At 41.0% G+C, this 23,025-nt stretch overlaps 1 protein-coding gene across 13 annotated transcripts in view; it reads left to right on the top strand.

The window, feature by feature from the left end:
• osbpl3b (oxysterol binding protein-like 3b) overlaps positions 1–23,025 on the top strand; it is a 237,289-nt gene that overhangs the window by 62,297 nt on the left and 151,967 nt on the right. For 8 of the 13 annotated variants that reach the window (XM_041183809.1, XM_041183813.1, XM_041183820.1 and 5 more), the window contains one exon: positions 7,358–7,493. The exons of 4 other annotated variants lie outside the window; for them this stretch is intronic. The gene's annotated coding sequence lies outside the window, so the exon portion shown is untranslated. Of the gene's footprint in view, positions 1–7,357; positions 7,494–20,628; positions 20,739–23,025 lie in introns of all 13 variants that reach the window. One more of the 13 variants, XM_041183814.1, reaches the window with a different exon arrangement.

Here is a 23,025-nt window from a genome sequence, read left to right as displayed (position 1 = left end):
ATTGGTTTCACGATGTTGTGAAAATGATTTTTGGCCTTCTCGCCATATTGTCTGCTCACACTGAACACGCCTGATGCCTATGGGCACGGACGATTCTGCCTACGGACTGTATATAATGTGAACGCTTTAAAAATTGACTTTAAAAGTGGACAGTGTGCATCAAAGATGACTACCAAAGATCAGGTAACCTGTGGTTTCTGCACACATGAAGTATTAACTCAAGTCTGGACATGCTTCTGCAAAATTATTAAAAAGTAAATGTCTGTGGAAGACCCTCCTGTGAAAAGACATTCAAAAGCTCTTGTGAATTTACACCTCCTGGGTATTTACCAAAACTCAAATAAGTAGACCCCAGATGCAGTGTCTGCAAGCTTGACACATAAAGCGGCTTCTCCACATCTTTGTTTTCACAAGAAGGTGTAAACAATCACCATTCACACCCCTGCCCTATTATGTAGCAATGGCACCTAGCTTCAAATCATTGGTGTGGATGAGAGAAGTATTGATCAATGGGACACATGACCAGAACAGACTTCAGATAAATCTTATTACTCCAAGAACCAGTGAGCGAAAGTCAGTCTGGAAGCCAACAGGACAGCAGAGGGACCATTCCTGCAGCAAGAAGTAAAGAACCCTGTTTGAAGAACCCAGTCAGTCCCAGGCAGTGAGAAAGAGAGGTGCTAAGTTGTCCTCACCTGCAAAGATTTGTGTTCACAGAAACTTGGCTATAACTTCGACTGGAAACCCAGAGGCTTACTTCCATTCATCCCAAGAACCACGAGGGAGAATTTATCCAGGTTTCCATTACGTGCACCCTAAAGGACTGAAAGGACCTGATTTACTAGCGTTTCTGCAAATAACCTGAATGAATGCATTTTCTAGAATCCATCTTTGTGTGCGTGTGTGGACGTGTCTCTGTGTGTGCCTGAGGGAGTGTTACATTTTTGGGTGTTGTGTGAATAAGCAAATGTTCTTTTCTTCTAACTTAAACTTACCCAGAAGCCTGCTGTGCGATTATGCTGAAAATCATAGCACAAAGTTATCCCACCATCTTTCCCTATCCATAACAATGGATTTCTCAAATCTGTTATAAGTGGAATGGCTTTTTGAAGTTGATTTTTGACTAGAGCAAATACTTGTAAGAACTATGCAATAACTTGTATTTATAGGATGCCTTTAATACAATAAAATGTCCCAAGATGCTTCACAGGTCTGTTATGAAGCAAAATTTGACACCAAGCCACATAAACAGATATCAGGGCCAATAACCAAAAGCTTGGCCAAAGAGCAAGGTTTTAAGCAGTCTCTTGCAAGAGGAAAGCGAGGTGGAGAGACCATTAGGCTTAGGGAAGGCAATTGAAGCCACAGCAACCAATTATGAAACAATTAAATTTGGATGCTCAAGAGGCCAGAATTAGTTTTGAACAGTTATCTTAAAGGACTGAGGGACTGGAGGAGCTGGAGATGGGGAGGAGCAAGGCCATGGAGGGATTTGAGAAGAATTGGAATTCTGAAATAAAAACAAAATGCTGGAAAAATTCAGCAGGTCTGGCAGCATCTGTGGAGAGAGAAACAGAGTTAACATTTCGAGTCCATATGACTCTTCAGAGCTAAAGAGAAGTAAAAATGTGATGGATTTTATACTGTTTAAGAGGGGGTGGAGCAAATTAGAAGATCAGGGATAGGTGGGAGATGAGAAATTTGACAAAGATGTCATAGACACAGGATAAAGGGAGTATTAAAGGTAGTGTTAAAGACTAAAGGAGGTGCTGATAGTGGCACAAAAGTAAGATAGCTGAACAAGATCACTCTGTGAAAACAAAACAAAAACAAATGACAGATGGCCTGATGTATATGTTTACCGGGGTGAGGGACATCTGTTGGGGAAAAAGAATTTAAAAATTTAATAAAAAGAAATAAAATAAATGAATTCTAAAATTGAGGCATTGCCTAATTGAGAACCAATGGATGTTAGCAGTGAATGAGACTGTCTGATTAAGGACATGGGTAGCAGAGTTTTGGGTGCCCTCAAATTTATGGAGATCGAATGTTGGAGATAAGACAGGAGTGCATTGGAATAGTCAATACTAGTGATAACATGGGTATGAATGAAGGTTTCAGATGAGTTGATGCAGGGATGGAGTCAGGTGATAGGGAAGGAAATAGGCAGCCTCAGTGATGGTGCAGAATACGTGGTCAGGAGCTGATTTTGGGGTGGGAGATGGGGTAGTTGGTGGTCGGAACAATCTGTTTCAGCCTCAGATGGTTGCCAAGGAGAGGGATGGAGTCATTGACTAGGGAAGGGTGTTTGTAGCGGGTATCAAAGACAATGACTTTGATCTCCCCAATCTTTAATTGAAGGAGTTTCTACTCATCCAGTGCTGGATATTTGACAAGCAGCCTGATAATTTAGATCTGGTGGAGGGGTTGAGAGAGCTGCTGGTGAGTACTTTCAGCATATATGTGAAAACTGGCACTGTGTATCGGGGTATGAGCATGGGTATATCATGGTACGTATCAAGTGACAAGTTGTTGATAACTTATCTGGCCAATTATTATCTTTTGCATTGGGTAGCATAAAGAGATTTTATTTATTCAGATGTAACCTTTTATGTTCCAATGCTATTTTGTGTCCTGTTTGTGATGGTGGTGGACTAACACTGTAATGAAGCAGACTATGTGCAGAACCATATTTTATTTATAGAATACTGCTCTAATGCTTCTGTACAGTAAGACCAGTGAAGTGAATTGTAATAATTTATAAAGGAAGTAGCGCATGGCTGAATGTTAGGGAGCTAAGTGAGTAGGGTGGGTGGACCAAGTGGCAGGTTGGGGGGGGGATGTTATTGAGCTGGGAGGAGTGGTTGAGTCAAGGTGGTGGGGGAGTTGTTGGGTCTAGTTGGGGGACGGGTGGTGAGCAGGAATTCGGGGTGGGGAGAGGTCATTGTGGGTGATTAGAGGGGATGGTGGGCAGTTTTGTAGTTACCCAAGAGTTAAACTTGGATTTATCTGTCTAACCTTTGCAGGATAACTATTCAGGTAAGTCCCTTGGACTGAAGTCCTCCAACTCTAATATCTGTGCAGAGAGGGGGGGGGCCAAGAGTAGGGGAATTGGCCGTTGGAACTTCAAACTTCTCGGACAATTCCCGCATTCCCACAATATGTTGGGTCTTATGTGAGGTCCTCACAGACGTTTTGTCGTACGCCCAGTCTCTGATATTGAGACCGGAAGATCTGGGCCAATGTTTTTTTATTTGTTATCTTCTCTCAGTAGCATTCCCAGGGGTGTCAGCAAGGTTGGAAATTAAATTGACTTTACCTTTCTTGTTAAGCATTTCAGTTTTATGTTTGATTGCTTTTGTGCTTTCCTGTAGTGGAAAGGGGCACCATAGAACCATAGAAAAGTTATGGCACAGAAAGAGGCCATTCAACCCTTCATGACTGTGCCAGCAAAAAGAGAAAAAATAAATTAGCTGCTCATTTTAATCCCACTTTCCAGCACCTGGTCTGTAGCCTTGCAGGATACAGCACTTCAGATATAGATCCAGGTACCTTTTTTAAATGAGATGTGTTTCAGCCTCAGCCACCAACTGAGGCAGTGAATTCCAGACACCTACCATCCTCTGGGACATTTCTCATGTCCCTTCTAATACTTCTACCAATCACTTTAAACCTCTGCCCCCTGGTAATTGATCCCTCAGCTAGAGCAAACCAGTCTTTTCTGTCCACCCTATCTAGGCCCCTCAGAATTTTGTACACTTCAATTAGGTCACCCCTTAGCCTCCTTGGTTTTAAGGAAAACAACCCTAGCCTATCCAATGTCTCTTCATAGCTGCAATTTTCCAGCCCTGGCAACATTCTTGTAAATCTCCTCTGCACTCTTTCAAGAGCAATTATGTCCTCCCTGTAATGTGACCAGAACTGTGCACACAGTTTTTATACAGTTCCATCATTACATCCCTGCTTTTGTATTCAATACCTTACCCAATAAAGGAAAACATTCCTTATGCTTTCTTGACTACCCTTGTCCACCTATCCTGGCACCTTCAGGGACCTGTGGACATGCACTCCAAGGTTTCTCACTTCCTCAACCCTTCTCAATAACTTCCTGTTTATTGAGTATTCCCTTGCTTTGTTTGTCGCCCTCAAATGCATTACTTTGCACTTTTCCTGAATTGAATTCCATTTGCCACTTCCCATCCACTCAACCAAACCATCATTCTGGAGTCAACAGCTATCGTCTTCGCTATCAATTAACCATACAGCCAATTTTTGTGTCATCTGCAAATTTTCCAATCATGCCTCTCACATTTAAGTCTAAAGCATTAATATATACAACAAACAGCAAGGGCCCCAACATTTAGCCCTGTGGAATGCCACTGGAGACAATTTTCCATTCGCAAAAACATCCATCAAGCATCCACATTTCTGGCATTATATCAGGTAGCACATTGGACAGAATTTTCTCCTCCTTGTTGACCTACTGAATAACTTGACTATGTAATGCGATTTTAAGCTGTGCAGATATTTGATGTGTTGGGCTTGATTCTCCATTAACACTGAATTAGCCATATTGGCTGTAGTGGAAGTGGCACCACAAATGGCTTGGCTGAGGGAAGGAAAAACCTCAGTTGGGGTTCTTGCCTCTAATTATTAACTGTGCTCCAGTCTGCCGCTTCAAAAAACACATGGGTAAGTTGAATTGAATAAGTGACTACTGTTGTTTTTAGTTGTAAATGATTACGTAGGCGCTGTTAAATATTTATTATTAATAGTCAAACTTAAGAGATAAAGTACAGGGCCGTCTATGGATTATCTCTATATTTTCAGTTTTCATTTTCCCTTTGACCTCCAATTTCCTACCACTGCCAAAGTAAGTTCAAATTAAAACTTGTTACAAGTAAATGATGTATAAACTTAAAAATATCCTATGTTGACAGCAGTGTAGTCTGTGAATTTTAAAAATATTTTTTTATTATTGTGTGCTCCAAGTCAGAGTTTGGGCTGTAAAATAAGCCTTAATATCAAAAGAGCATCTCATACAAGTGAACATTTTCCATTTCTCACAATAGCCACCATGTGGCTTTGATAATAAAGATTATTGACTTCGGGGTCTGTTTGTGCTGTGGAGCAGTGCCTGCAGGGCTTAGATTGCAGCCACCAGGCTGAGTCAGCTTTCACCCTGTAAATCTGGGCTAGGGCTGAACTAAGCATTGGCCAGTGACCAGTCCAACAACCAACCCAGTCTTTCTTTTTGTATACACTCCCACCAATTCACAAAAAATTATAATTAAAAATAAATCACAGCATTACTTTAATAGTTCGATTGCCTAGGGAGAAAAGCTGTTATGAAGAAATTAAAATCTTTGAAACTAATGCACTGTGTGCTGTGAAAGATACTGAACTCTTGGGAGTGTAATTTAGCATGTTGCAATGCCGCAGAGAGGAATATAAATGCCTATTGATAATCTTTTCTTTTATTTTATAGATTTGCAGATATCGCAAAATGCCAAATTTTTACTGTTTTTTCATTTGTGGCAAAATATCAATGGATACGTCACATCTTAACTATTCTCTGAGGTTGCACTGGTTCTTGTTAATGGTTTTAGTTCTGTGTGCGCTCCCTGACTAAAGAGCTTTACTTCCGTTGCCATATAATTGTTTTGCAGTTTTGTTTTTATGTTAGCTTCCTTTGTCAACATTTATAATGGAAACTGCCAGTTTAAACAGAAAATGCTGTGATTATGTCGTCCTGCCAGTGTAGCACCTCAGTTTTGCTGCATCTTGGTGTAGCCTGTATTTCAGAGAAGCTCTTGCACAACTTTGTTTTTCATATTTTTTAATCTATAAAATAACTTTAACTGATATGCGCAGGTACATTTAGCTCCACATCATCTGAAGCCTAAACTTGGTCTTTAATCTGCAGTACCACCCAATAGGACAATATTATAATTTTTTCTATTTAACCATCACTTTGGTAATATGATACAACACTGTATAAATCCAAGCATCTCTTCACTTGTGTTTATTTTATAAGTGCTTTTATTCTAAATCCAACTGACTTAAATGTTTGTACATTTGTAATTGATTAAGTTCTTTGATTACACCAATGTTTCTTTCATGCAATTAAATGCCTCGTTGTTTTGTACTTTTTTTCGTAAATTCATTCATACAAAGGAAGCATTTTACTATCCTAAAGTAGTTTTGTAATGAACAAAATTATTAATTTGAAGATTTTTTAAGTTGCATATAATTTGAATTCTGAAGAAACTTATGACATTTAAAGCATGTCACAAGAAAACTATTCTCCACGAAACTTACCTATGTTTTTGAAAATAAAGTTCCTGCTCATCTGATTTTAGAAGAAAAATGGAATTAATAATTACAGTGGCAAGTAATTAGTCTGTTACTTGTCTGATAAAGATCTCTCATGTGATAGCTGTAGCATCGTGCAAAGGTTCAATTTGCAGTAACATGAAACCAGCCATAGTACACATTATGCAATGTTTTCATTATATAATCTTTTAAGATTAGTTAAGAAAGAGATTTCATTTGTAAAGCACCTTTCGTGACTTCAGTGTGTCCCAAAGTGCTTTAAACCCAGTGATGTACTTTTGAAGTGTAATCTAGGAAATGTGGCAGTTAATTTGTGCACAGCAAGCTCTTGCAAAGAAAAATGTGATAATGATTAGATAAGCTGTTTCTGTAATATTGATTGAGGGCTGAATATTATCCAGGACACTGGGGTAACTCCTCTGCTCTTTATTGAAATAGGGGATCTTTTATGCCCACCCCCTGGGAGAAATGATGGCGCAGTGGTAATGTCACTGGACTAGTAATCCAGAGGGCAGGGCTAATGCCCCCTAGGGTCATGGGTCCAAAACCCACCACGGCAGTTGGTGGAATTTAAAATCAATAAATAAATCAAATATAAAAGCTGGGTTCAGGGATGGTGACCATGGCAACTATCATCGATTGTTTTAAAAATCCATCAGGTTCACTACTGCCCTTTTACGGAAGGAAATCTGCCATCCTTACCCAGCCTGGCATACGTGTGATTTCAGACTGGCAGCAATATGGTTGATTCTTAACTGTCCTCTGAAATGGCCTAGCAAGCCACTCAGATCAAGGACAATTCAGGATGGGCATTAAATGCTGGCCTTGCCAGCAATGCCCACCATCCCATGAAAGAATAAAGACTTAAGAAAGAAATAAACCTTGATGGTGTAAAGGGCCTCAGATTAATGTCTCATTGGAAAATCAGCACCTCTAACAGCTCAGCATTCCTTTAGTACTGCACTGGAGGTTTTTGTACTCTATTCCCTGCAGTAGGACTTGAACCACTTCTCTTTTTTAGGCAATCCCTCGGGATTAAGGATGGCTTGCTTTCATTCCAGTTTGATAAACTCTGAGATGGCTTAAATCCAATTCGTGACTCTACCACATCCGGGGCAGGTGGTACCTGAAGGGTTCGGTAGATGAGTTGTTTGGAGGTTTGTGCATTCTCTTCAATACCTCATCCTCTCTGTGTGCTGCTGATGAAGTCTCTTGATTTGTTTACTGCCTTCATAAATGAACCTTCTCCATTGGGATCAGTCACAGGCAGGGACTCCCATGAGTTGGTGAGATGTTTTACCTCTTCAGGGATGCTTTGAGGAAATCCCTAAAGCATTTCTGCTGTCCTTCTGGGAGGCTCGTGCCATAGTTGAGTTCCAGGTAGAGCAATTGCTTTGAGTCTGCAGGCATATGAATGACATGTCTTGCCCAGTGGTGCTAGTATTGAGTGATTAGTACCTTGGTGCTGGGCATGTTGGGAGAGGATGCTGCTGTTGGATTGCTTTTCTTACTACTGGATTTGCAAACTAAGGAAGTAGTAACATTTGGAAAATCATAATGCAATCAGAGTTGACATGGTTTCTTTTTCACTTGTGGAATGTGGGCGTTGCTGGCTAGGCCAGCGTTAATTGCCCATCCCTAATTGTCCTTGTTCAGAGGGCATTTTTTTTTTTTTAGAGTCAACCATATTTCTGTGGGTCTGGAGTCACATGTAGGCCAGACCAGGTGTGTTGAAGGGTCATGAGGACTCGAAATGTCAACTCTTCTTCTCCGCCGATGCTGCCAGACCTGCTGAGTTTTTCCAGGTAATTCTGTTTTTGTTTAGGATAGCAGATTTCCTTCCCTAAAGGACATTCAATCAGATGGGATTTTATGACAATCAACAATGGTTTCATGGTCATCATTAGACTTTTAATTCCAGATATTTCTTGAATTCAAATTCCATCTGCCATGGTGGGATTCAAACCTGGGTCCTCAGAGCATTACCCTGGATCTCTAGATTACCAGTCCAGTGACAATACCACTTTGCCACTGCATCCCCTCGTGCAAGGAAGTTTTGCCTGACGTCTACAGACATGCTTTCATTTGTGATGTTTCTGAATAGTGATCAGAGTATGGGAATGTTAGCTTCCTTTCTTTGTCCCTGTCTCAGAGTTGCTACAGATAATCATGGAGTCTCCACTACCAAAGTGGTAGAGATGAACTCGGTCACCATGTTCTAGATGTGGATTCTGTGCATTTCTAAGTCTGCTTGACTCAGTTATTTACTTGATATTGTGGAGCCATTGGAAGAACAAATGGCTTGTATTTTAAAGTCCTAGAATTTGCTGGGGGGGGACAACGCTAACTTAAGTGTGCATGTCATAATTAGAATATTTATAGAAAAAACGGATTCTGCAAATTTGTAGTGAGGAAAGACATACAGCATGAGTTAATCACCACAAATCTTTGCACTGTTCTGCTGTTAACCCTGCAAAAAACAGAGCTCACTGTCAACCTCCATATGAGTTTCAAGAAATTGCTGCATTTATTCCATAAATACAAATAAAACTCTCTGCCAGAAGTTAGAGCTGGTATTTTACGACATAAGAATCTGGTTATTGGAGCGATTTAAGGTACTGCAATGCTATTCAGTGTTGGAGGCCCAGAAAGGGAACGGTTGAAACTGGGGTGCTTTTCCTGCAAGTAATGGAAATTTGTCTGATTACTTTGTCGGTGATTCCCCTGTTGCTTTCGCATCTTTAAATAAAACAATAAACTGTTGATCCAATTGTCCAGATGACCTCGCCACGCCATTATCAGCACTCACGTATGGCAATTGGTGGTGTCATGAAGAGATATTAATGGTTATAATGTTATTGGAAATTATTTTTAAATTGGAATTGTAGTAGGGACTGTGTCTTTATTGGATTAAAGCCAGCTAGCCTGGGTGCTTTGATGTTATAGTAGTTTGAGATGTTAATTAAATAAATGTAAGGTGTAAAAGGTAAAGTGCAATTTATATTTGTTGAATAAATCATTCAAAAGAATGGGTAAAATCTTGCACCTAACTGGGAGACACCAAACAATGTATTTATATTACTAATAAAATTGGTGGAATGAAATAATTATTATTAGGAGAGGTAAAATTTAAATAAAAAACCTAGTAATACAATGGAAAATTTGCATTCAAAGGAGAAGCTAGGTATTAACAGAAAGGAGCTTGTGTGTGTGAGGCAAAGACATTTAAGATCTAACCAGCCTGTAAGCCTACAACTGTGTCTGCAAAGGAAACAAATTACAAGGGACCTCATTTTGAATTCGTAAGGCTTTGCCTGGTGCCTGTTTAAAGTCTATGGGTTATTATTGCCTTGAAGATTTACCTGGGAATGATTAATTTGGGGATTTGTTTAAAAGTTGTTATGGTAGTAATTTGTGTATGTGTTTAGTTTGTTAAATTAATAAATATATAATTTAGTTTTATACAAATAAACTCTCAAGGCTTGGTGGTTTTATTCCTGAATTCAGAGCTGCATCTCAAACATACCAATTGAAAATATAAGTTATGACAGTTATTCAAGTTTCCGTCTGGGATTTAAACAACTTCGTATTTGCCAACTGCTGTGTCATAATAGTGGCACTAAGGTTTTTTTGAACGGCAAGGCAAGGAAAAGGACCCAACTCATGGTCATGCTGTAAGATGTTCCACTGCAACCAAATTCTGGCTCTTTGGCTGGAAATCTTGTTCCAACTGTGATGCATGACTGGCTAGATGGAAAATTTGTATTTAATTTCAGACCACAATTTATATAATTGTAGTTAATTTCTTAACACACTTGACTTCACTGCGTTATATTAATTTGCTTACGTTTTAGTTGTCAGGATGTAGCTGGTTCCTGTTTCTGTTTGAGATACAAAGTAAACACAGCAGCAATTCAGCAATTTGTAGGCAAGAGGGTACATCACAATATTCAATTACTAAAATATTGGGTGCTTGCACAATAAATACATGCAGAGTCCTGGGTGTGCCTGACATAATTGGAAGTGTACAAGCATGCAAGTAGTATCATGGGGTGATCTCCTAGGATTACATGTACTCTGACCACACGCAGCTCGATGTCACTGCTGCAGCTCTCGACAGCTCCACTTTTGCTAAATTATCAGACTGCCTCTCTGACATCCATTACTGGATGAGCAGAAATTCCTAAAATTAAATATTGGGTGACAGAAACCATTAGCATGCGGACCAAAAACAAACTCCATTCCTCAGCTGCTGACTGCACCCCTCCCCTTGGCAATACTCTTAAGACTAAGCCAGTCTGGTGACAATCTTGATGTCATATTTGAACACAAGACAAGCTCCTGACAACATGTTTGTGCAGTCACAAAAACTGCCTACTTTCACCTGCATAACTTGGCCCCTGCCTCAGCTTAGTTGCTGCTGAAACCCTCATCCTTGCCTTTGTCACCTCTACACCTCTATTCCAATGGACCCCTGGCTGGCCTCCCCTATTCTACTTTTTGTAAACATGAGGTCATCTGAAACTCTGCTGCCCATGCCTTAACATGCACGAAGCCCCTTGTTCCCCTTTCACCCCTGTGCTCGCTGGCCTACCTTCGCTCCTGGTCAAACAACATCTTGATTTTGAAATTCCTATCCTTGTCTTCAAATCCCTCCATGGCCTTGCTGCTCCCTATTTCTGTAATCCCCTCCAGGCCCACCATTCCCTGATCCTTGCACTCATCTAATTCTGGACTCTTGAGCGTCCCTGATTTTACTTGCTCCACTTTTGGTGGGCCAGGTCTTCGTTTGGCTAGGCCCTAAACTCTAGAATTCACTCACTACAACTCTCTGCCGCTCAACTTCACTTTCTTCCTTTAAAACGCTCATTAAAACCCACCTCTTTGACCGAGCTTTTAGTCACCTGACTTATGACATCGGGCTCTCAAAGGAGTTAGTATCTATAATTTGTTCTATAATTCTCTTGTGAAATGCCTCAGTACATCTTACAATCTGCTTCAACTACCTGTAATGTAGTATCTATTCATACAACCTGCTTTTCCTTTTGAGAAAAAGGTACAGAGAAAAGAAAGATTAATTTTGAAGTTGGGGCAAGGCATTTGCTGTTTGCTTTATGAACCCAAGCATGGACCTCTTATTGAGCAATAAGAAATTCATTAGCATGCTGACAAATCGCAGGCGGTTCAAGGGTCTTTTTAATTCATGCACGCCTGGAGATTAACTTCTTAAAATGGAACCATGAAAAGCATCCTCTTCCCAAATTGAATATTGGAAGGTATTGTGCCTTGCAAATATATTCCATACTATTTACTTACTACTTTATGAAACCTGCTTAATGTGTCCTGTCATTTCATTTTCAGTGATTTGCATGTTTTTTTTTTCACAGTGCAATATTTGATTTTTTTTTTGCTGTTGTCACTATTTTCTTCCAAAACATTTTTTAGTATGAGGTATTTTCTCCTGCTGATCTGAAATGAATGACTGAATTATTGCTAGAGCTGCTGGTGTAACACTGCATGAGAGCTTTTTCTATTGCATTGTCTCCAGTGAGCAACAAATGAGTAACTGATCTGTTGTCATGGCTCAGCCTGCAGTGTTTGAGGTCAGCATCGAAGAATATGTGAAACATTCACCTCTGGCCGCAGAATAAACATCAGTTCCGCTCAATGACACAGGAAAAAGATTTAGTCCAGACAATAACATTAGCTCATTTTCTATTTAGTGACTTAATTATGTAAAATGGCTGGGAAGGATGTATTAAAAAAATCTTCCTTTCTGCCACATGTTTCTGACTTATTAAACTTTATACTGGTTGTAAAAATTCAACCAAATATTGTTGTTTCACAGAATGAGGTGAGAGTGACTGCCCTTGATCAACTGTAGCACCCACGGTCTCGAGTAAAATTGAAGTCAGTGGGTATCAGGAAAAGCTTTCCACTGCTTGGCATAAAGGAAGATGGTTGTGATTATTGAATGCCAATAATCCCAGTCCCAGGGTGTTGCTGCAGAAGTTTCTTGGGGCAGTGTCCTCGGCCTGGATATCTTCAGCTGTTTCCTCATTGCCCTGCCCTTCTTCTTAAGGTCAGAAGTGGGGATGTTTGCTGATGATTGCACAATGTTCATCATTTGCGACTCCTCAGATGGTGAAGCAGTCCATGTTCAAATGCAGCAAGTCCTGGACAATATTCAGCCTTGAGCTGACAAGTGGCAAGGAACATTTGCGCCACACAAATGCCAGGCAATGACCATCTCCAGCAAGAGAGAATCTAACCAATGCCCCTTGACATTCAATGGTATTACCATCAGTGAATCCCCCACTACTAACATCCTGCGGGTTACCATTAACCAGAAACTGAACTGGACTAGCCATATAAATACTGTGGTTACAAGAGCAGGTCAGAAGCTAGGAATCCTGCGGCGCGTAATTCACCTCCTGATTCTCCAAAGCCTGTCCACCATTTACAAGGCACACGTCAGGAGTGTGATGGAATAATCTCCACATGCCTGGATGAGTGCAGCTCCCGCAACACTCGAGATGTTTGACAGCATCCAGGACAAAAATCTCCATCAATAATCTTCCTTCCATCATAAGGTTAGACAGGAGTTGGGAATTTTCATTGATTGCACAATGTTCAGCACCATTCACGACTTCTCAGATACTGAAGCAGTCCGTGACTAAATGCGGCAAGACCTGGACAATATCCAGGCTTGAGCTGACAAGTGGCAAGTAACATTCACACCACACAAGTGCCAGGCAATGACCATCTCCAACAAGAGGGAATCTAACCACTGCCCCTTGATATTCAGTGGCATTACCATCACTAAATCTCCCACTAGCAACATCCTGGGGGTTACCATTGACCAGAAACTGAACTGGACTAGCCATATAAATACTGTGGCTACAAGGGCAGATCAGAGGCTAGGAATCCTGTGGTGAGTAACTCACCACCTGATTCCTCAAAGCCTGTCCACCATCTACAAAACACAAGTCAGGAGTGTGATGGAATGTTCCCCACTTGCCTGGATGAATGCTACTTCAACCACACTCAAAAAGCCTGACACCATCCAGGACAAAGCAGCCCATTTGATTGGCACTCTTTCTACAAACATTCACCCCCTCCACCACTGACGAACAGCGGCAGCAGTGTGTATTATCTACAAGATGCATTACAGAAACTCACCAAGGCTCCATAGGCAGCACCTTCCAAACCCACAACCACTACCACCTAAAAGGACAAGGGCAGCAGATAGATATAAACAACAACATCTGGAAGTTCCCCTCCAAGTCACCCACCATCCTGACTTGGAAATATATCGCCGTTCTTTCACTGTCGCTGGGTCAAAATCCTGGAACTCGCTCCCTAACAGCACTGTGGGTGTACCTGCACCACAGTAACTGCAACGGTTCAAGATGGCAGCTCAGCAGCACCTTCTCAAGGGTAATTAGGGATGGGCAATAAATGTTGGCCCAGCCAGCAATGCCCACATCCTGTATGTTGCATGAGCTGGAGAGTTTTAGTTGTGAGGAGAGATTGGATACACTAGGGTTATTTTCCCTAGAGCAGAAGAGATTGAAGAGGGGGGGGGGGGGGGGGGTGCATGATTGAGTTGTATAAAATTATGAGGAGCATAGATAGGGTGGACAGGAAGGAACTTTTCCCCTTGGTGGAGGGATCAATAACCAGGGGGCATAGATTTAAGGTAAGGGGCAGGAAGAATTTTTTCACCCAGAGGGCAGTGGGAATCTGGAACTCACCGCCTGAAAGGGTGGTAGAGCCAGAAACCCACATCACATTTAAGAAGCATTTGGATGTGCACTTGTGATGCCATGGCATACAAGGCTATGGGCCTAGTACTGGAAAATGGGATTAGAATAGTTAGGTACTTGTTTGACCGGTGCAGACTCGATGAGCTGAAGGGCCTTTTTCTGTGCTGTAGACCTCTATGACTCTATCACCGTGTGCATGTTTCCCTCAAGGTTACACACCATCTTGACTTGGAAATATATTACCTTGCCTTCGCCATTATTGGGTCAAAGTCCTGGAACTTCCTACCTGACAGCACTGTGGGAGCACCTTCACTTCATGAACTGCAGCGGTTCAAGAAGACAGCTCACTGTCACCCCCTCAAAGACAATTAGGAATGAACTATAAAAGTTGACCTTGCAAGCGATGCCTGATTTGATAAAATAAAGGAAAAGGTTGAAAAGTGCAGCTATCATAATACCATGCGCTCTCGCAGTCACCTGGAGCCATTTATCTCCAATTCTTTTTTTTATGTGGTTGTCAAGTTACGTAGGTTGTTGTGCATCCAGAATACTATAATTTTCTCTTAGCTTCTGTGGAATTACCAAATATATTACTCTCTCACTCTCTCAAGTTAATAGTTTCATTCTTTGCCAACAAATGTTTAAAAATCCCAAAGATCGGAGAGCATAGGTAAAACTTAACTCGCGCTCCTGATAGGCGGGCAGGCCTGTTTGGAACATTTTTTGCTGTGCAAACTCCCAGTAATGTTTCCAGCATTGTATTGTAAAAAGATGGCTATTAATACTGCAGGTATCATTTTGAGACCAATACCTACTTAGTGAAATGGGATCAAAGGGGCCAAGTCACTATACCAGCTCCAGATTACTTTGAGGAAAGTTGAGCTTTCTGTCTGTTGAAAGGAAACACATGCAGAGTGTGGCGCTCTGATTAACTTTTAATACTGAAAAATGACAGAGCTCCAAACTGTCCTTTTAAAATGACATGTAAAGGTTTGCTTTGTACTATGGTTGGTATGAAGCTGAGGCTTGGTGTCATGACTTCCTTGAGATGACAGTGCTCTGTGTTCCTAAATTATTTTCAGGCGACTTCAAACCCAAGCTGCAGTAAAATGACATAAATGTGTTAGTCTATAATATGCATGTTTGGTAGCTGACAAGGCAGGACTACTATGAGTCTATGCATTATGTTAATACCCTAACAAAAATGGGAAGCTTGTGTTATTTTGAATGTAAATATACAATGTTATGTTTCAGGAAACACCATTTCTTATGATACTAATACCAGTTAATACATTTTGTCCCCCTTGATTATAGTAACACTTCTGTGCCTTGCAAGACTGCTGTTTCTTTGTCCAGAAATTTTAGGAGTTTCATTGGGCCTATATTCTCTGGAGTTTAGAAGAATAAGAGATTATATAATTGAAACTCATAACATTTTTAGAGGGCTTTAAAGGGTAGATGTTGAGGGGCTGTTTCTTCATTCTGGAGAGTCTTGAGCTAAGGGCCATAGTTTCAGGATAAAGGGTCAGCCATTTAACACTGAAAGGAGGAAAGTTTCTTCACTCAGGATTGCAAATCTTTGAAATTCTCTACCCCCGAGGGCTGTAGATATTCAGTTGGAGTATATTTAAGACAGATTTTGAGACAACAGACTTTGGGTATAAGTGTAGTAAGGGGAAAGTAGAAGTTTCACCATGAATTTATTGAATGGCAGCCCAAGCTCGATGCCCCATATGGCCTACTCCAGCTCTGGATTCTTATGTTCTTAGAGCATAGTGGCCTTTGTGCAATAGTGATAGGTGCATTTTTATGTCCACTTTCTGCAAAAATCGAGCTGGTGATGTCTTAGAGTCATAATGGCATTCAAGGGGGCTATTCGGCCCATTCAGTCCATGCTAACTTTCTGTAGATTAATTCTCAGTCCCATCTGCCCATTCTCCCTTGGTAACCCTGCAAGTTTATTTCCCTCAAGTGCTATCCAGTTTCCTTTTGAAATTGTTGATAATATTTGCGCCTCCATTTCCCATGGAGGCAGCAAACTGCAGGTCATTACCACTTGCTGAGCTTTTAAAAAAGAAAAGTTCTCCCTTATATCCTGCCTGTATCCCTTGCCCAAAACCTTATATCTGTGTCCCCTAGTCCTTGTGCAGTCAGCTAATTTTTTTGTCTACCTTTTCTGCACCTGTCAGAATTTTGTACACCTCTGTCAGACCTTTCCTTGACCTCCTTTGCTACAAGGAGAACAACCCCAGCTTCTCCAGCCTAACCTTGTAGCTTATTCCTAGAATCATTCTGGCAAATCTCCTCTGCATCCCCTCAAGGACTCTCACACCCTTCCTAAAGATTGTGGCAAGTTCTTCCATTATCTTCACCCGCACCTTCCCTTAGCAATCTAGGATGCATGCTAGCCAGATCAGGTGACTTATCCATTCTTAAGCTTAGCCAGCATTTCAAAAACAATATTGTCTATCAGTTTTCACTCCACCTATTACCTCTACCATCTCTGTTTCTGCTGATATTTTATTGACGTCCTTTTTCTTGGTAAACACTGCCAGTTACTTGTTAAGTATTCAAACTTTGCCCTGCACATCAAGCATTCATCGCTAAATCTTTGTCCCTAAAAGGCCCCACTCCACTTCTTACTTCCCCTTTACTGTTTACATGTTGGTAGGGCTTCCTTTTGATGTTAACTGTCATTCTGTTCTTATGTTCTCCCTTTGCCGGTTTTCCTTTTCACTTACCCTGTCAACTTATTATACTCGACCTGGTACTTATCTGAAGAATTCGCCTATCATGCATTACCTAATCTCTTTCTTTTATTTCATCATATTCTCTATTTCCTTCTTCATCCAAGGCTTTGGTTCCCCTATCTTTCACTCTTGTTGGAATGTATCTAGCCTGTACCTGAAACATCTCTTCCTTAAAGTTCACCACTGTTTCGCTACAGTTTTTCCTGTCAATTTTTGGCTCCAGCTTAACTTGGCTAGATCCCAAATCACAGAATCACCCACTTCATTGAAGTTAGCACCATTCCAATTTAAGAGTTCTACTTTAAATTTTCCTTGCTCTTCTCTATTAATAATCTAAACCTTATGATATGGTGATCACTCTTAGCCAAATGTTCCCCCACAGGTATTGCGTCCACTTGGCCCACCTCGTTTCCCAGCACCAGATCGAACAATGCCTCTTTCTATGAACATACTGATCAAGGAGGTTCTCCTGATCACATTTCAGAAATTCCCACTCCTCCTTACTCTTTAGTATAATGCTATCCCAATTGACATTTGGGTAATTAATGCTTCCAATATCACCACTGCATAGTTCTTGGATATTTCTGTGATTTCCCTGAAGATTTGCTCCTCCAACTCTCTCTCACCGTGACCCCAATAGAATATCCCCAGTGGCGTGATCATCCCCTTCTTGCTTCTCTTTACCAAACAACTGGATTCTGCCCTTACCCCTTCAAGGACACCTCTTTAGGGAAGACATTGTGGTGCTGGAATCAGTGCTGCCACTCCACCTTTTTTTATCCCCCCTTCTCTATTTATCTTTTCTGAATACTTCGTATCCTTGAATATTAAGCACCGAGTCCTCACCATTCTTAGGTCACATTTCCATTATTGGAACTATTTCAAATACTCTGACAGTTGTTTTTAGTTCACCAGCCTTATTCGCTGCACTCTGTGTTGGTGATGCCATTTATGTTTCACTATTGAGAGGATGCCCACCTGAGTTGCTTATTACTACTGGCCTGTGAGTTGGTAGATTGTCTGATCTGGAAGAGTGGTGGCTTGATGTGTAGGTGAAACTAAAAGATGAAGTAAATGAAAATGCATTCCTTGTAGTTTAGCAATGCGTTGGTGGTATTGGGTACTCTACTTTGAGCTTAAACATTTGATATCTTATTTTAATCCAGTTTAAAAGTACCATGACTTCATGAAAATGCTTGTCTAAATGAGGGAAAAAGATTTGCAATCGAAAGATGTACATTGCAATGGTTTTGAGTTTGCAAAGGATTAATTTGTGTCAAACAAGAAAAAGCAACAAATGTAGAGAATTTCGTTTCATGGAAATCCTGCTTTACTTGAGAAGAAACTGACTGCTGATTAGGCATGTGTGGATGCTTTAATACTGAAAAATATTGATCTGTTCAAAAATGTCACTGAAATACTGATCTTTTGAATTCATTCCTGATGGCTTTGACTTTCAACAGAAAGGAAGTTGCTATTAAATTAACCTTGTTCACATTTTCATCAGTATTTCAACTGAATGTCTTTCTTGGCTCCAGGCACAATATACAAATACATTAGCTGGATGACTTTCTTGAGCTGAAAGGCCATATACTCCTAGAAGAGTATTTTAAGGAAATTTTAACTGGGACCCATCTTTCACTTATGCAGCCTGCTATAACCAGACTACAAACCATTGAGGCAATCATATTCTTTTCATTATTTTCTATTGTAAAGATATGATATAAATGCCACTTCTTGTTTTTACTTACTCATTTACGGGATGTGGGGTTTGCTGGCTGGGCCAGCATTTATTGCCCATCTTTAGTTGCCCTTGAGAAGGTGGTGGTGAGCTGCTGCCTTGAAGCGCTGCAGTCCATGTGGTGTAGGTACACCCACAGTGCTGTTAGGGAGGGATTTCCAGGATTTTGACCCAGCAACTGTAAAGGAATGGCGATATATTTCCAAGTCAGGATGGTGAGTGACTTGGAGGGGAACTTCCAGGTGGTGGTGTTTCCATCTATCTGCTACCCTTGTCCTTTTAGATGGTAGTGGTCGTAGGTTTGGAAGGTGCTGTTGAAGGAGCCTTGGTGAATTCCTGCACTGCATCTTGTAAATGGTACACACTGCTGCTACTGTGCGTCGGTGCTGGAGGAAGTGAATGGCACCACATCCACAAACAATCAAGCATGCTGCTTTGCCCTGGATGGTGTCAAGCTTCCTGAGTGTTGTGAGAGTTGCACTCATCCAAACATGTGAGGAGTATTCCATCACACTCCTGACTTGTGCCTTGTTGGTGGTGGACAGTCTTTGGGGAGTCAGGAGGTGAGTTACTTGTTGCAGGATTCCTAGCTTCTAACCTGCTGTTGTAGACACAGTATTTATATGTTGATTTTAGATATGAATTGCACTGAATACTGTTGACCTAATTTTAAAATACCATCGTCATCAAAAGATGGCAAATACTACATACAACATTTACAGGAATATGGCAAATTGCCAATTGTACAAGTGGGTTATCTTGCTGGTTATGTTATACTATCAGGTACCTTTTGAAGTTGTTTGGGGGGTGGGGAGGAGCGGGGGGAAATAAAAAAACTTATCTGGGCTTCTTGCAATTTAATTCCTTAAGAATATTTCTGACATTGGGGAATATTTTTAAGAGTAATGTTTTTTTAAAAATGGAAGCCAGATTATTAAAATAATGGCTTATAGGTACTTTGTGTTAATCTCACCTCTTGTTAGTCTACTCTGTTTATGTGCACATAATACTGGCACATAGTGTTCAATGGAATGCAGACTTTCAAGGGTGAAATTCATATTCACAAATTCTAAATCGTGCTGTGCCATGTGGATTGTTCTTTGGCACCTGATCCCAATAAGATATAGGATACCTCTAAGTAAAAACAATCCTGAGAATTTCTGATATTTGAAATGCAAAGCAAATATGAGAATATAAGATCGAGCTTTTTGCAAAAATGAAAACCAGCATTAGACATGAGAACGACTGCAATTTTTGCTCCTGTTTCCTGACAGGAGAGTGTTTAGTTAAATCATTTGGTGTGCATGGCCCTCAACATTATTTCTGTCAATTGCACCAATGTCCTCTTGCTTTGCAGTTGCTGTTCAATTTTACCAACTCTCAGGATTCATGTTTTATATTCTAGTTATTAGTGTACATGCCTCCAAGATTTACTCCCATTCACCTAATTTTGAAGTATACAAATTTATCTTGTTCCCTTTTAAATCAGTCCTCTAACATGGCCCTCGTTGCTGTTTTATGCATCACTTCCTGGGTTGGATATTTCCCTTTAGTCTCGCTCATCTTTCAGAAGGGAATTAGATCATTATCTGAAAAGGAAAAATTTGCAGGGGCATGGGGAAAAGGCAGGGAAGTAGCACAAGTTGAATTACTCCTTTGGAGGGCCAACATAGAAACGGCAGGCCGAATGGCTGAATCATGAGCTTATAACCGTTCTATGACTTGATGGTGAGAACTGAATGCAGCAGTCGAGGTGTAGCCTGACATGAACACAATATAACCTCAGCATAACAACTTCACACTTGAGCCCTGTTGCCAAACAGGTTTTACCGGGTTATAGTGATAGGTGCTGAAATACTTGAGCAAGGCAGCATCTGAGGTGAGAGAAACAGAGTTAATGTTCCATGTCTGTTAGCCTTTGAACTGGAAATTTTATGGATGTCATGTATTTTCCTGTATAGTTTATCATTATTTGTTTGCTGTTAGGCAAAAGAAATGACTTGCATTTATATAGTATGTTTCATGACCTCAGGACGTCCCAAAGTGTTTTCTGGCGAATGAAGTATTTCAGAAGTGTGGTGACTATTGTAATGTGGGAAATACTGCTGAGGTCTCGTGAACAGCACAGCAATAAATGATCAGGTATTCTGCTTTCGTGATGATTGGCAAAAACTGAGTATAAATAAGTTTTGCGCCTAGAATCAATCTTCCACCTTCCCCTCTAACTTGGTGAGCACAATGCGTTAAGTAGATATTTTTCCCATTGTGTAAGATCCTGCACTTGACTGGCTTTAATTTCATGGACAAAAGAAAAGTTCTTGATACTTGCAAAATTTTATTGCTCCTCCTGCATTACTTGGCTATTTCATCAGCCTCTGCTGACCACCATTTTCCAGTTTAGCATCATCTGTGAATTTGAGCAGCATTGGCTGGGTTTCTCCGTGCCCGCCACTGAGTGGCTTGAGCGAACAATACAGCGAGAAGGCCAAAAATTGGTTTCACCAGTTTTCGATTGTCCGCTCCACACACTGATGGTGGGCCGCGTTTCCCGCCATCTGATGTTGGGACCCTCATTGTAATACATCAGCATATGTATAAGGCCAGCCCACCGGACTCATCCCCTCCCACCCCCACACTGGATTGTCTGCCCTTGGCAGGCTGTACTTTGTTTAGTACTTCGAAGTTTGTTTGCCTATCTTGCTTCAGGCAGCACTCAGTCATCAGTGCCAGGCTTCATGGACAGCACCACATCATTTTAAGGGGGGCTCATGGGTAGGTCTCTACCTACAAGATCAGCCATATGTGGATGGCTTTTCAACGGCTGCAGGACTAGGTGTTGCTTGGGGAAGGGGGAAGAAGTGGCCTCAGGCAAGGGAAGAGGCTGCAGGAAGAGAGCAGTACTGGGGAAGGAGGGTATCCCAGAGAGTGTGGGGGGCATATGTTGATCTGTGCAAGTGGCCTCAAGATGGTGAGGGCTGAGGAGATGAGGCCAGATGGACATGAGGGTATGTGCATGAGAATGAGTATGATCTCCCTTGAGCTGGCAATGAGTGAGATGCCAGGGAATGTGTGATGGGCTTGAGTGTGTGAGTTCAGAGTGATGAGATGGTTGCCATACCCTGGCTGCACGGATGAGATCATTCATCCTCTATCTGCATTGGATGTCCAACCTCTTCAGTGCAACATTGGCACTGATCACCACTGTCATCGCCTACCAAGCCAGAGTGATAATGTAACTGCACCTTCTGCAGCCAGAGTGGATGTAGAGCACATCACAGCAGGCGTCCACAGTGTCCAAAAGGCACTTGAGGACTGTAGTCATCTTGCCTTTCAGGGCCATGCCTTTGCTGCAGTCTTGGGCTGGAAGCACTGAGCGCGGTTGTACTTTAAATATAGTGCTGACGTGATGAAGTGGCGAGGTGATGGAGTGACGGGCAAATGAGAGCCCGCCTGCTATGGAAACGCTGTGTTTCCTGTGAATATATAAGTAATGAGGCAGGTTTGGGGCGATATGGGGTGAAAACCCACTATCTCAGCCGGCGGGTAAAACGATGTTTCCCTCACCCGCTAGCGCACTTAGTGCAAACCTGGCACGATTCCACCCATTGTCTTTTTGAATTGTAGTTTTTTTTATATTGAATAGAAATTATAGGGCTCCATGAAAGAACCTTGGAGCACTCAAAATCCGCCACATCTTTTTGATCTGACATAACTGCCATAAGTGAAAGTCATTGCCTCTCTCACAACCTTATTCATCTTCAAGTTTTACTAGTAATACCCAGAATTTATCTGGGCTGGATTTGAACCCCACCTCCAAAGTGAAAGATTACCACAGTGTTTATCCATCTATGAGCTAGATTGAGGCAGTAGAGGTAACAGTTAGGAAAAAAGCTATTGGATGTATAATGGCAAAAGCAAAATCAATTCTGATGCTGTTATTCCAATAAAAATTGTTGCCTACTAAGTAAGTGTTTGGAATTTGCAATCTGACCAAAGGAATGTTAATTTATTTACAGCAAAACTCCTTGATGCAATGCCCTTAACGTAGAAAAATGAATCAGTGTAGAATATACATCATTTGGAATTTCAGAAATCTGTTTTCAGATTAAAAGTGGGTGTTTCTTTGGATGTTGTGAAATGGTACTTTATATGTTCTAGCTGATTCAAAAGATTTGCAACACCTAACAAAGTCTAATGCAGCTCAAAGTTTAGGCCTAGTTTTTGTTTTATGTGGAATTGAGCTTCTAGAACAGTCTGGTACAGAACTGAAGTTTTATGTAAATGGATAGCTTTGCTCATGTGATTGAGAATGATAAATTGGAGAAAGAGGTTTTGATGGTCCATCTGAGTTTGTATTGACTAGTTAGCTTGACCTCATTCATTTTAGCATACCTGACACTGGTGGTATGGATTGTAAAATGGTTTTGAA

Source organism: Carcharodon carcharias, chromosome 3 (assembly GCF_017639515.1).
Source record: "Carcharodon carcharias isolate sCarCar2 chromosome 3, sCarCar2.pri, whole genome shotgun sequence".
Taxonomy (NCBI): domain Eukaryota; kingdom Metazoa; phylum Chordata; class Chondrichthyes; order Lamniformes; family Lamnidae; genus Carcharodon; species Carcharodon carcharias.
Note: the sequence above shows the minus strand (reverse complement) of the source record. Positions and strands in the feature narration are given on the sequence as shown.